Genomic DNA, 14,060 nt, shown 5'->3' with positions numbered 1-14,060 from the left:
TTATCAGTTATTATGCCCCCAGAAGCACTAAATACCCGCTCTGACAAAACGCTGGTGGCAGGGCAGTTCAGCACCTCTAAGGTGTAGAGCGCCAGTTCGTGCCACTTCACTGTCCTCATCAGGAGGATGACTCTCAATCTCCTCCTCATCTTTATTTGGCCCATTCACACTGAACAGATGGAATAAAACTGCTGTGGGTACTGCCCTCTGTAGCGGAGGCAACCGTCTCCTGCTCCTCCTCATCATCCAATTCACGCTGAGAAGACGGCTATCACCCTGTGTACTGTCTTCGCCGATTTCCACCTCTTCCACATGCAAAGCGTCCTCCTTCCTTGTGAGCAGCGAGCATTTCAGTAGACACAGAAGTGGGATGTTTATGCTGATAATAGTGGCATCGCCGCTCACCATCTACGTTGATTCCTCAAAGTTGCGCAAAACTTCAGAGGTCAGACATCTATGCCCACTCGTCGCTTGTGAAGAGCGGAAGCTGACTGGAAAGGCGTCGACCATGTTGCAGCTGGTATTCCACTACTGCTCCCTGCTGCTCACAAAGCCTGGCAAACATATTTGGTGTGGCCCGCCTTTTCCCTTTTGCCACCCCACTGCCTCTTCCATCCTGTTGCAGTGCTGCATATCCCTCCCCCTCTGTACTGCTGTTCTCGCTCGGCTTGCCACCTTCCCCGGTTGGGTCAGTGATTTCATCGTCCACCACCTCCACTTCCACTTCCTCATTCTGGTCATCCTTCTGACTTGTTGCCCTAACAAGAACCTCACTCATCAACAACTGTGTCTCATCCTCATCATGAACCTCTTAAGACATTAATTGCAGTTGACTTATTGGCAACTGTGTCTAATCATCATCATCCACCTCGTGAAACATTAAATGCCGTTCCCCACAGTCATCTTTTTCTGACTGTGGATGCTCAAGAGTTTGGGAATCAGTGCACAAGATCTCCTCATGTCCCTCTTCAAGTGGACTTGGCGAGATGGCCAAATCAAGGAATGGCGATGAAAAGAGCTCCTTGGAAAATCCGAATGTGGGATCACTTGTTTGACTCTCCATGGTGGGAGGATGGAGGATCAGGGTGAGGATTCTGTTGACCAGATTCTTGGCTACTGAGACTGGACTTTGTGGAAGACAGAGTGCTGCTTAACTGACTGGAAGCATTATCTGCTGCAATCCAACCAACCACCTGGTCGCACTAGTGTGAAGTCAAGAGTGGTGTCCTGCGCCGAATTGCAAACTGCGACATAAAGCTAGGTATCGTGGATGAGTGTGTTTCTCGTGCTCTGGCAGCAGGCACAGTTTCACCGCGCACAGAGCCATGGCCTCTGCGTGCACCATCAGCAGCACGGTCACTTCCCCGTCTCTTACTGCTCGCCTTCTGCATATTAAATGGTTTATATGCTTGCAAGTATGTCAAACGTACAGTAGAGCAGGTTTTGCAAGTGTATGAGCAAACAAATTAAATTAAACTAAATGTCACTGATATTTAGGATGTGCAAACGTTATACAGGAGATGTAGCGCAGGTAATGTCGCTGTAACCATCGGCTTATAAAAAATAACAGGGAATGTCACAGCTATTTGGGATGTGCAAATGTTATACATGAGATGTAGCACAGGTAATGTCGCTGCTGTCACCAATGGCTAATAAAAAATTACAGGGACTGTAACAGCCATTTGGGATGCGCAAACGTTATACAGGAGATGTAGCGCAGGTAATTTCGCTGCTGTAACCAGTGGCTAATAAAAAAATACAGGGAATGTAACAGCTATTTGGGATGCACAAGCGTTAAACAGGAGATGTAGCGCAGGTAATGTAATTTTCCACAGCAGACACCGTCTACAGAAAAAGTACACTGCATGTCACAAATATTTTTAGTATGCGCACACTTTAAACAGGAGATGTAGTGCAGATAATGTCACTGTCCTTAGCGTCTATGGAAAAAAGTACACTGGATGTCACAGATATTTTTAGGATGCGCAAACGTTATACAGGAGATGTAGCGCAGGTAATGTCACTGTCCGCAGCGAACACTGTCTACGGAAAAAGTATTCATATTCAGACGAACACCGTGATGTGCCGAGCATCGCGATGCTGGAGATTTTACTGGTGTTCGGCCAAGCATGCTCGATCAACACTAGTTATTAGATCTCCCCTTAGACGTCTTAAACTAAATGACTTCGAGAGGACCTTTCACCACTCCTGACATGCCTATTTTAATAGCTTCATGCATTCCCCGTGTAATAACAATTCTGGAGCATCTAGCTCTATGCTGTGCCATTCCTTTATTATTATTATTACTAGAAGTTATGATGAATTGCTAGAAGTCTGCAGTAATGGTACAAAGGGGTGGTAACCAGTTGGGGGTGTGTACCAGCACAGTCTGAAAATGGCTGCACTAATTGGATAGAGACTGTGAGAAATATGGATTAATATTTACTGTCAGCCATGTCCTCACAACCACCATTTGCTGAAAGATGGCAGAGGAAATCAAGCTCCACAGGGGGACCCTGCTTCAAAGCCGCAGCCAGATAGCAGAAATCTCCAAGCAGGCCACATGTGTTTGCATTTCACACCTCCAGTCAGACAGCATGGATCCTGCAGGAAAACCACCCAGCAGGAGGTATAAGCCCTTGCCAGGATCAATGATACCTCCCAGACATGTTGGCACCTACATTTCATAAGGAATTATGAATCGTCCGGCCATCTCAGGCGCAAACCGGATACATATTTGCATCCCGGTGGCCACTGTGAACATGCCCATGGGTTTTGTTTGATGGGAGGATGCCAGGGAAGGGAGATATCCATATCTCCACACAGAAACCAAATAACGGTACCATGCTTGGACTCTAGTTATAGCCGAAACCCAGGCGGATCAATTGGGCCCGGAAACATCTTCCTATGACATTCTGGTCTGGGGCTATAAGCCCTAAAGGGTTTTATGGGTCATTTGCTCCCAGCACCAGAGAAGGAGGGGTGGACCCTATCCATAGGCGAGGAGCGGCCGGCTTCTGGTCATAAGGCCATGCAAACCAGCGGGTTGCGTCTTTTTCTGAAAGGTGGTCACATTGTGCAAATGTGTTTGGAGAGACCTGGAAACCAGCTGACATCACTGCCCTCCATGTGAATACAGCAAAGGAACTTTCATCTTACCTGATAACTGACATTTGCTCTGCTTAAACCTGTTGTACCGATATCACCTGTATCTGTAACCTCAGACCACTGTATATATTCTCTGTGTATATTGTGTCATATCTAGTGTGCCCTTAAGACTATTAAATATATAATTTAATCTTGTGCTATCTTGTATCTCGATCACGAATCTCCACGTCCGTGTTTCGGCCTAGTTATAAGCTACCACGGGTTGGCTTCTCACCCTATATAATCCCGTTAGCAGACCGGGATTATAACAAACGAGAACCTGGTGTCACGGTAGGTAAGATAAGGAAAGGAAAACAACTGACTAGGCCCCAAATGCTAGGGAACAAAGGGGGTCACCTACTAGCAATCCCTAAAACACTTTCCCTAGGCTGCTATGCCCATGTGCATATCTCGATGGTAGATATGCACATGCCCATGTACCTAAGACTGTAACACACTGAACAAAACCCTCAGCTGTATGAAACAGGGAAAGAGACACCCAGCTCCTTCAAAAACCAAAGGAGCTGGCGTCACACTAGAGGCCTAGTAAAAACAGACACAGAAGGAAAAAGGGAAAAGGACTTATCTATAGATGTGTTGGAGCAGACCATCCACCAAACTTCCAGAGCTCACACAAGGCAGAACTATAACCCACAAAGGCTATAGGGAGAGGGATGAATAAATAGCCTCACCAATAACCTAAAGAACCACACCTAGGAGGAGGTGGGATTCAGCAACTGACAGATCTCCTCAGAACACCCACAGGCCAGGGCATGACAGCTGGTGGCAGATTCCTGGGCTGAGACAGCGCTGTTTTCATTGCGGCAGTAAAAAAGGCTCTCTCAGCTTGTTGCCTCTCTGTGCCCGCGTGGATAGGAGATGTCTGTGTAAACTGTACCAAGCTCACCTTACCTGCTCCTCTGGTCACACTTTGGTAACCCATGACCATACTGCATCGCGTGAGCTCTACGTAGATGACATCAAGCAGGCACGAGGCGTGATATTCGTCACAGAGACAGACTGTGCAGGTACACTTCCCCAAATCGTTACCATCCCTCTGTACCCTTGCTGCAGACTGCTAGTAATTAGAGTTGAGCGGACACCCGGATGTTCGGGTTCAAGAAGTTCGGCCGAACTTCCCGGAAATGTTCGGGTTCGGGATCCGAACCCGATCCGAACTTCGTCCCAAACCCCATTGAAGTCAATGGGGACCCAAACTTTTCGGCACTAAAAAGGTTGTAAAACAGCCCAGGAAAGAGCAAGAAGGCTGCAAAAGGCAGCAACATGTAGGTAAACCCCCTGCAAACAAATGTAGATAGGGAAATGAATACAAATTCAAATAAAATAAATAAAAATTAACCAATATCAATTGGAGAGAGGTCCCATAGCAGAGAATCAGGCTTCACGTCAGCCACCACTGTAACAGTCCATTGTCATATATTTAGGCCCAGCACCCAGGCAGAGGAGAGAGGTCCCGAAACAGAGAATCTGGCTACATGTCAGCAGAGAATCAGTCTGCATGTCATAGCAGAGAATCAGGCTTCACGTCAGCCACCACTGCAACAGTCCATTGTCATATATTTAGGCCCAGCACCCAGGCAGAGGAGAGAGGTCCCGAAACAGAGAATCTGGCTTCATGTCAGCAGAGAATCAGTCTGCATGTCATAGCAGAGAATCAGGCTTCACATCACCCAACATTGGAACAGTCCATTGGCAAATATTTAGGCCCCGGCACCCAGACAGAGGAGAGGTTCATTCAACTTTGGGTAGCCTCGCAATATAATGGTAAAATGAAAATAAAAATAGGATTGAATGAGGAAGTGCCCTGGAGTACAATAATATATGGTTAAGGGGAGGTAGTTAATGTCTAATCTGCACAAGGGATGGACAGGTCCTGTGGGAATCATGCCTGGTTCATTTTTATGAACGTCAGCTTGTCCACATTGGCTGTAGACAGGCGGCTGCGTTTGTCTGTAATGACGCCCCCTGCCGTGCTGAATACACGTTCAGACAAAACGCTGGCCGCCGGGCAGGCCAGTACCTCCAAGGCATAAAAGGCTAGCTCTGGCCACGTGGACAATTTAGAGACCCAGAAGTTGAATGGGGCCGAACCATCAGTCAGTACGTGGAGGGGTGTGCACACGTACTGTTCCACCATGTTAGTGAAATGTTGCCTCCTGCTAACATGTTGCGTATCAGGTGGTGGTGCAGTTAGCTGTGGCGTGTTGACAAAACTTTTCCACATCTCTGCCATGCTAACCCTGCCCTCAGAGGAGCTGGCCGTGACACAGCTGCCTTGGCGACCTCTTGCTCCTCCTCTGCCTTGGCCTTGGGCTTCCACTTGTTCCCCTGTGACATTTGGGAATGCTCTCAGTAGCGCGTCTACCAACGTGCGCTTATACTCGCGCATCTTCCTATCACGCTCCAGTGCAGGAAGTAAGGTGGGCACATTGTCTTTGTACCGTGGATCCAGCAGGGTGGCAACCCAGTAGTCCGCACACGTTAAAATGTGGGCAACTCTGCTGTCGTTGCGCAGGCACTGCGGCATGTAGTCGCTCATGTGTGCCAGGCTGCCCAGGGGTAAGGACAAGCTGTCCTCTGTGGGAGGTGTATCGTCATCGTCCTGCCTATCCCCCCAGCCACGCACCAGTGATGGGCCCGAGCTGCGTTGGGTGCCACCCCGCTGTGACCATGCTTCATCCTCATCCTCCTCCACCTCCTTGTCCTCCTCGTCCTCCAGTAGTGGGCCCTGGCTGGCCACATTTGTACCTGGCCTCTGCTGTTGCACAAAACCTCCCTCTGAGTCACTTCGAAGAGACTGGCCTGAAAGTGCTAAAAATGACCCATCTTCCTCCTCCTCCTCCTCCTGGGCCACCTCCTTTTCCATCATCGCCCTAAGTGTTTTCTCAAGGAGACATAGAAGTGGTATTGTAACGCTGATAACGGCGTCATCGCCACTGGCCATGTTGGTGGAGTACTCGAAACAGGGCACACAGGTCTCGCATGGAGACCCAGTCATTGGTGGTGAAGTGGTGCTGTTCCGTAGTGCGACTGACCCGTGCGTGCTGCAGCTGAAACTCCACTATGGCCTGCTGCTGCTCGCACAGTCTGTCCAGCATGTGCAAGGTGGAGTTCCACCTGGTGGGCACGTCGCATATGAGGCGGTGAGCGGGAAGGCCGAAGTTACGCTGTAGTGCAGACAGGCGAGCAGCGGCAGGATGTGAACGCCGAAAGCGCGAACAGACGGCCCGCACTTTATGCAGCAGCTTTGACATGTCGGGTAGTTGTGAATGAACTTCTGCACCACCAAATTCAGCACATGCGCCAAGCAAGGGATGTGCGTCAAACCGGCTAGTCCCAGAGCTGCAACGAGATTTCGCCCATTACCGCACACCACCAGGCCGGGCTTGAGGCTCACCGGCAGCAACCACTCGTCGGTCTGTTGTTCTATACCCCGCCACAACTCCTGTGTCGTGTGGGGCCTGTCCCCCAAACATATGAGTTTCAGAATGGCCTGCTGACGTTTACCCCGGGCTGTGCTGAAGTTGGTGGTGAAGGTGTGTGGCTGACTGGATGAGCAGGTGGAAGAAGAGGAGGAGGAAGCTGAGTAGGAGGAGGTGGCAACAGGAGGCAAAGAATGTTGCCCTGCGATCCTTGGCAGCGGAAGGACGTGCGCCAAACAGCTCTCCGCCTGGGGCCCAGCTGCCACTACATTTACCCAGTGTGCAGTTAGGGAGATATAGCGTCCCTGGCCGTGCTTACTGGTCCACGTATCTGTGGTTAGGTGGACCTTGCCACAGATGGCACACTTGATTTTATCGGATACTTGGTTGTGCAGGGAAGGCACGGCTCTCTTGGAGAAGTAGTGCCGGCTAGGAACAACATACTGTGGGACAGCAAGCGACATGAGCTGTTTGAAGCTGTCTGTGTCCACCAGCCTAAATGACAGCATTTCATAGGCCAGTAGTTTAGAAATGCTGGCATTCAGGGCCAGGGATCGAGGGTGGCTAGGTGGGAATTTACGCTTTCTATCAAATGTTTGTGAGATGGAGAGCTGAACGCTGCCGTGTGACATGGTTGAGATGCTTGGTGATGGAGGTGGTAGTGTTGGTGGTACATCCCCTGTTTGCTGGGCGGCAGGTGCCAACGTTCCTCCAGAGGCGGAGGAAGAGGCCGAGGCGGCAGCAGCAGAAGAGGCCGAGGCGGCAGCAGCAGAAGAGGCCGAGGCGGCAGCAGCAGAAGAGGTAGCAGGGGGAGCCTGAGTGACTTCCTTGTTTTTAAGGTGTTTACTCCACTGCAGTTCATGCTTTGCATGCAGGTGCCTGGTCATGCAGGTTGTGCTCAGGTTCAGAACGTTAATGCCTCGCTTCAGGCTCTGATGGCACAGCGTGCAAACCACTCGGGTCTTGTCGTCAGCACATTGTTTGAAGAAGTGCCATGCCAGGGAACTCCTTGAAGCTGCCTTTGGGGTGCTCGGTCCCAGATGGCGGCGGTCAGTAGCAGGCGGAGTCTCTTGGCGGCGGGTGTTCTGCTTTTGCCCACTGCTCCCTCTTTTGCTACGCTGTTGGCTCGGTCTCACCACTGCCTCTTCCTCCGAACTGTGAAAGTCAGTGGCACGACCTTCATTCCATGTGGGGTCTAGGACCTCATCGTCCCCTGCATCGTCTTCCACCCAGTCTTGATCCCTGACCTCCTTCCTGTTCAGTCTGCACACTGCAGAAAGACGCAGCAGTTGGCACCTGTGTTTCGTCATCATCAGAGACATGCTGAGGTGTTATTCCCATGTCCTCATTATCAGGAAAAAATAAGTGGTTGTGCGTCAGTGCATTCTATGTCTTCCACCGCTGGGGAAGGGCTGGGTGGATGTCCTTGGGAAACCCTGCCAGCGGAGTCTTCAAACAGCATAAGAGACTGCTGCATAACTTGAGGCTCAGACAGTTTCCCTGGTATGCATGGGGGTGATGTGACAGACTGATGGGGTTGGTTTTCAGGCGCCATCTGTGCGCTTTCTGCAGAAGACTGGGTGGGAGATAATGTGAACCTGCTGGATCCACTGTCGGCCACCCAATTGACTAATGCCTGTACCTGCTCAGGCCTTACCATCCTTAGAACGGCATTGGGCCCCACCAAATATCGCTGTAAATTATGGCGGCTACTGGGACCTGAGGTAGTTGGTACACTAGGACGTGTGGCTGTGGCAGAACGGCCACATCCTCTCCCAGCACCAGAGGGTCCACTAACACCACTACGACCATGTCCGCGTCCGCGTCCCTTACTAGATGTTTTCCTCATTGTTACCGTTCACCACAATAAGAAAAATATTATTTGGCTCAATGTATTGAATTCAAATTCAGGCCTTTTTTTACAGACACCTAACACTATCTGGCTATCTATTTAGGTGCCGTCTTACACTAATACAGGCACAGCAGTAATGACAGATTTAGCTGGATATAAATTTGAGGCCTATTATTTAGGCACTGGGTGACAGGTATACGTTTACTGACAGAATTAGACTTGGAAATGCACAGTAGCGTGTGTGTGAAGTTATTCAGAATGACCCTATGTGCACCTTGAATCTTATATACCCTTTTAGGGATAGATTTAAAATAGCTCTGATACAGCAGAAACCACTAAATTAGGAAATTGCTAAATTGGGAATTGTATTTCAACCCAGAACAAAAACTGTGCTTTGACGGACACTAAATAACTTGACCAGCCACAGCAGTAACAACAGATTTAGCTGGATATAAATTTGAGGCCTAGTATTTAGGCGCTGGGTGACAGGTATACGTTTACTGACAGAATTAGACTGGGATATGGCCAAAAAATAACCACACTATTGTCATGGTCTTACCTCCTTGCTGTTCCCTTCGTTTGACATGTGCTGGCGGCCATCTTGGTTTCTGGGTTTTCTTGTAGCCTCCCACCCTGCGGCTCCTCCTTCCCACTGGGAGGAGCTGGATGCCTAGCTCATATATATAGGAGGTCTGTGGCTTCAGTTCCTTGCTTGGTCCTCCTGTGTTCACATGCTTCCAAGACTGCTGCTGCTTCTGGTTCCTGATCCTGGCCTCGTCTGACTACCCCGTTGGTTCCTGATTCCGGCTTCGTCTGACTACCCCGTTGGTTCCTGTTCCTGGCTTCGTCTGACTACCCTTCTGGTTCCTGACCTCTGTCTCCGCAAGACCCTGCTTCGGTTTAGCCATCCGTTCGGACTTTGCTACGGCTTGCTCTTCAATAAAACCTTCTTATTTTCCACTTATCTCTTGTTGTACGTCTGGTTCATGGTTCCATGACATTAGGACCAAGCCATGAATTCTGACGGTACAGGGCCACCCTCGCTACCTACGCTGGTTGCCAGACTTGATCAGCAGGATCACCTGTTGGGTCGGTTCGCTGTGGCGTTGCAAACCCTGCTTGAACGCACGGCTCATTTAGCTTCCGTTGCCGATGGGTCGGTTGTCGCTCCTGGGCCCGCTCCTACTGCCGCTCCGGTTGTTGCGCCAGAGTCTACCCTGACACCTGTTGCTGCGCCTGTGGTGTTTCAGGGTATGACCGGTTCTGCCCCCCTTCCACAGCGCTTTGGGGGAGAGCCAACTCAGTGCCGAGGTTTCCTTAACCAGGTGGGCATTTACTTCGAGTTGCTGCCACATGCCTTTCCTACTGAGAGATCAAGGGTGGGCTTCTTGATCTCGCTGCTCTCGGACAAGGCCTTGGCCTGGGCCAGCCCTTTATGGGAGAACAACAATCCGGTGGTTGCCGAGTTTTCCGGTTTTGTTGCTTCTCTTCGGAAGGTATTCGATGTGCCGGCTCGTGCTGCCTCTGCTGCGAAGCTCCTTATGTCCATCAGACAGGGTTCACGATCCGTAGCTGAATACGCCATTGAGTTTCGTACCCTGGCAGCAGAGGTGGGCTGGAATAATGAGGCTCTGGTCGCTGCTTTCTCTCATGGTCTCTCGGATGCCTTGAAGGATGAGGTTGCAGCTAAGGACCTACCAGTGGAGCTCGAGTCTCTTATTTCTTTCCTGATTTTGATTGACACCAGACTCAGGGAGAGACCTTCCTTTAAGGAGAGCCTGCGGAGGTCTCCTAACAGATTGGCGCCTACGTTTGCTGTCCCACCCGTGCCTCCCTCTCCTCCCACGCCTCCTGGGGATGACTTGTCTGGGGGTGAACCCATGCAGCGGGGGTTTGCTCGCCTGTCTGAGGGGGAGAGGGTACTCCGGAGACGCGAGGGCCGATGCATGTACTGTGGTCTCGGTGGGCATTTTCGGTTGGCATGTCCGAACCGTCCGGGAGAACGCTCGCACCTGAGGTCCTGTCGGGGGCAGATCTTGGGTGGAGTCTCCTCGTCCCCGGTTTCCCGTGTTGACAAACCACTGATCACGGTTGTCCTCTCCTGGGTCGGGGGCTCGGTGACGACCCAGGCGTTGGTGGACTCTGGTGCTGGTGGTTTGTTCATTGATAGAGTGTTCGTTGCCGCCAATTCCATTCCTCTGCAGCCTCGAGGTTCCCCACTGGCTCTTGAGGCGATAGACGGCAGACCCCTTCTGCCGCCACACGTGACTCATGAGACCCTTCCAGTGGGGATGGCCATTGGTGCCGTTCACAGAGAGTCGGTCTGTCTCCAGGTTATTTCGTCTCCGCACTACTCGGTGGTCTTGGGGTACCCCTGGCTCCAGAAGCATAATCCGACTTTCGATTGGAGATCGGTCGAGATCCTCTCGTGGTCACCGCAGTGTGGGGCTAGTTGCATCCATGGGCCTGTCAAGTTGCTGTGTACTTCCTCGGACTCTCTGTTGCCTCCTGAATACGAAGAGTACCGGGATGTATTCGATAAGGTGCGCGCGGTTGCCCTACCTCCGCACCGCCCATACGATTGTGCCATAGAGTTACAATCCGGTGCCGTTCCTCCTCGTGGCAAAGTCTATCCACTGTCGGTAGCGGAGAATGAGGCCATGGAGGAGTACGTGAGGGAGGCGCTTTCACGCGGACACATTCGCAAATCCTCGTCCCCGGCAGGGGCTGGATTTTTCTTTGTGAAAAAGAAGGGCGGCGAGTTGAGGCCTTGCATCGATTACAGGGGTCTCAATCGCATCACGATCAAGAACGCTTACCCGATACCCTTGATTTCCGAGCTGTTCGATCGCCTCAAAGGGGCCACGGTCTTTACCAAACTCGACCTGAGGGCGGCATATAACCTGGTAAGGATCAAGGCGGGCGATGAGTGGAAGACCGCGTTTAACACCAGGACCGGTCATTATGAATCCTTGGTTATGCCCTTTGGGTTGTGCAATGCGCCCGCAGTCTTCCAGGAATTCATCAACGATGTTTTCCGTGACCTGTTGCAGCAGTGTGTGGTGGTCTATTTGGATGACATCTTGGTATATTCTGCATCCATGGAGGCCCACATTCTGGATGTCAGACGAGTGTTGCAACGCTTACGAGAGAACAAGCTGTTCGGTAAGCTTGAAAAATGCGAATTTCACCGATCCCAGGTAACCTTCTTAGGTTACATCATTTCCGCTGAGGGGTTCTCCATGGATCCTGAGAAGGTTTCGGCTGTCTTACAGTGGCCCCAGCCCAGTGGGCTTCGTGCCCTGCAGCGCTTTTTGGGCTTCGCCAATTATTATCGGAAGTTCATCAGGGACTTTTCCATGCTAGCCAAGCCTCTCACGGATCTGACCAGGAAGGGCAGTAATCCTCAGGTCTGGCCGCTCGAGGCCATCCGAGCTTTTGAGGCTCTAAAGTCCGCCTTTGTGTCGGCTCCGATTCTGTCGCATCCCAACCCTGGGTTGCCTTTTGTCCTCGAGGTGGACGCGTCTGAGACGGGAGTAGGCGCCCTCCTGTCTCAGCGTAGAACACCAGAGGGTCCTCTGCTTCCTTGTGGGTTTTACTCCCGGAAACTGTCTTCCGCGGAGTGCAACTATCAGATTGGTGACAGGGAGTTATTGGCCATCGTGCAGGCCCTTAAAGAATGGAGGCACTTGCTTGAGGGCTCGGTGGTTCCGGTTCTCATCCTGACGGACCACAAGAATCTGACCTACCTCTCTGAGGCCAAGAGATTGACACCACGTCAGGCCAGATGGGCTCTGTTCTTGTCACGTTTTAATTACGTGGTCTCCTACCTACCCGGCTCCAAGAACATCAGAGCGGATGCCTTATCACGGCAGTACTCCGAGCTGTCCGGGGAGGAGTCGATTCCGACTACGGTCATACCCCCGAATCAGATCCTGGCCGCTATTCGCACCAGCCTGACTTCTCCTCTGGGTGAGCAGATTTTGGCGGCTCAATCTGGTGCTCCCTCTGGGAGACCCAACGGCAGATGTTTTGTGCCTGAGGAGTTGCGCACTCGGTTGTTGCGAACCTACCATAACTCCAAGGCCGCGGGGCACCCTGGAAAGAATCAGCTGTCCTGGGCGGTTTCACGTCTGTTCTGGTGGCCTTCTCTACGTTCCGACATCGCCGCATATGTAGCGGCATGCTCCGTTTGTGCCCAGAGTAAGTCCCCTCGGCACCTTCCGTTGGGCCTTTTGCAACCCATAGCCACCGGGGAGCGTCCATGGTCACACCTGGGGATGGATTTCATTGTGGACCTCCCTGCATCCCGAGGCCATACGGTCATTCTCATGATTGTGGATCGGTTTTCCAAAATGTGCCACTGTGTTCCTCTCAAGAAGTTACCCTCTGCACAAGAGTTGGCCTCGATTTTTGCCAGGGAGGTCTTCCGGTTGCACGGTTTGCCCAAGGAGATTGTGTCGGATCGGGGGAGTCAGTTTGTGTCCAGGTTCTGGCGCGCCTTTTGCTCCCAGTTGGGGATTCATCTCTCTTTCTCCTCGGCCTACCACCCTCAGTCCAATGGGGCCGCAGAACGATCCAATCAGGCCTTGGAGCAATTCCTTCGTTGCTATGTCTCCGATCACCAAGACAATTGGGTTGACCTCCTGCCTTGGGCTGAGTTTGCCAGGAACACGGCGGTGAACTCTTCCTCTGGGACGTCTCCCTTCATGGCCAATTATGGGTTCCAACCTGCCGTGTTACCGGAGGTATTCTCTCCCCAGGATATTCCGGCTGTGGAGGATCACCTTTCCGTCCTACGTGCTTCTTGGGTACAGATCCAGAGGTCCCTTGAGGTCTCTGCGCAGCGCCAGAAACTCCAGGCTGATCGCAGACGAGCGCCCGCTCCTTCCTACCAGGTCGGAGACCGCGTATGGTTGTCCACCCGCAACCTCAACCTTCGAGTGCCCACTCCCAAGCTGGCGCCTCGCTTTGTTGGTCCCTTCCGAGTGCTTCGCAGGGTAAACCCGGTAGCCTATGCCCTTGCGCTTCCTCCTGGCATGCGGATCTCCAACGTGTTTCATGTCTCCCTGTTGAAGCCACTGGTGTGTAATCGTTTCACTTCCTCGATTCCTCGGCCTCGTCCGGTCCAAGTGGGCAATCGTGAGGAGTATGAGGTGAGCAATATCCTGGACTCACGCCTGGTCCGCGGCCGGGTGCAGTTTTTGGTCCATTGGCGTGGTTATGGTCCAGAGGAGCGTTCCTGGGTTCCCTCCGCAGATGTCCATGCTCCTGTCTTGCTCCGAGCCTTCCACGCACGCTTCCCTCAGAAACCGTTCCTTACTCCGCGGAGGAGGGGCCCTTGAGGGGGAGGTACTGTCATGGTCTTACCTCCTTGCTGTTCCCTTCGTTTGACATGTGCTGGCGGCCATCTTGGTTTCTGGGTTTTCTTGTAGCCTCCCACCCTGCGGCTCCTCCTTCCCACTGGGAGGAGCTGGATGCCTAGCTCATATATAGGAGGTCTGTGGCTTCAGTTCCTTGCTTGGTCCTCCTGTGTTCACATGCTTCCAAGACTGCTGCTGCTTCTGGTTCCTGATCCTGGCCTCGTCTGACTACCCCGTTGGTTCCTGATTCCGGCT

This window comes from Bufo gargarizans, chromosome 1 (genome assembly GCF_014858855.1).
Source record: "Bufo gargarizans isolate SCDJY-AF-19 chromosome 1, ASM1485885v1, whole genome shotgun sequence".
Lineage (NCBI taxonomy): Eukaryota > Metazoa > Chordata > Amphibia > Anura > Bufonidae > Bufo > Bufo gargarizans.
The sequence above is the reverse complement of the archived record's forward strand: the minus strand, read 5'-3'. Positions refer to the sequence as shown.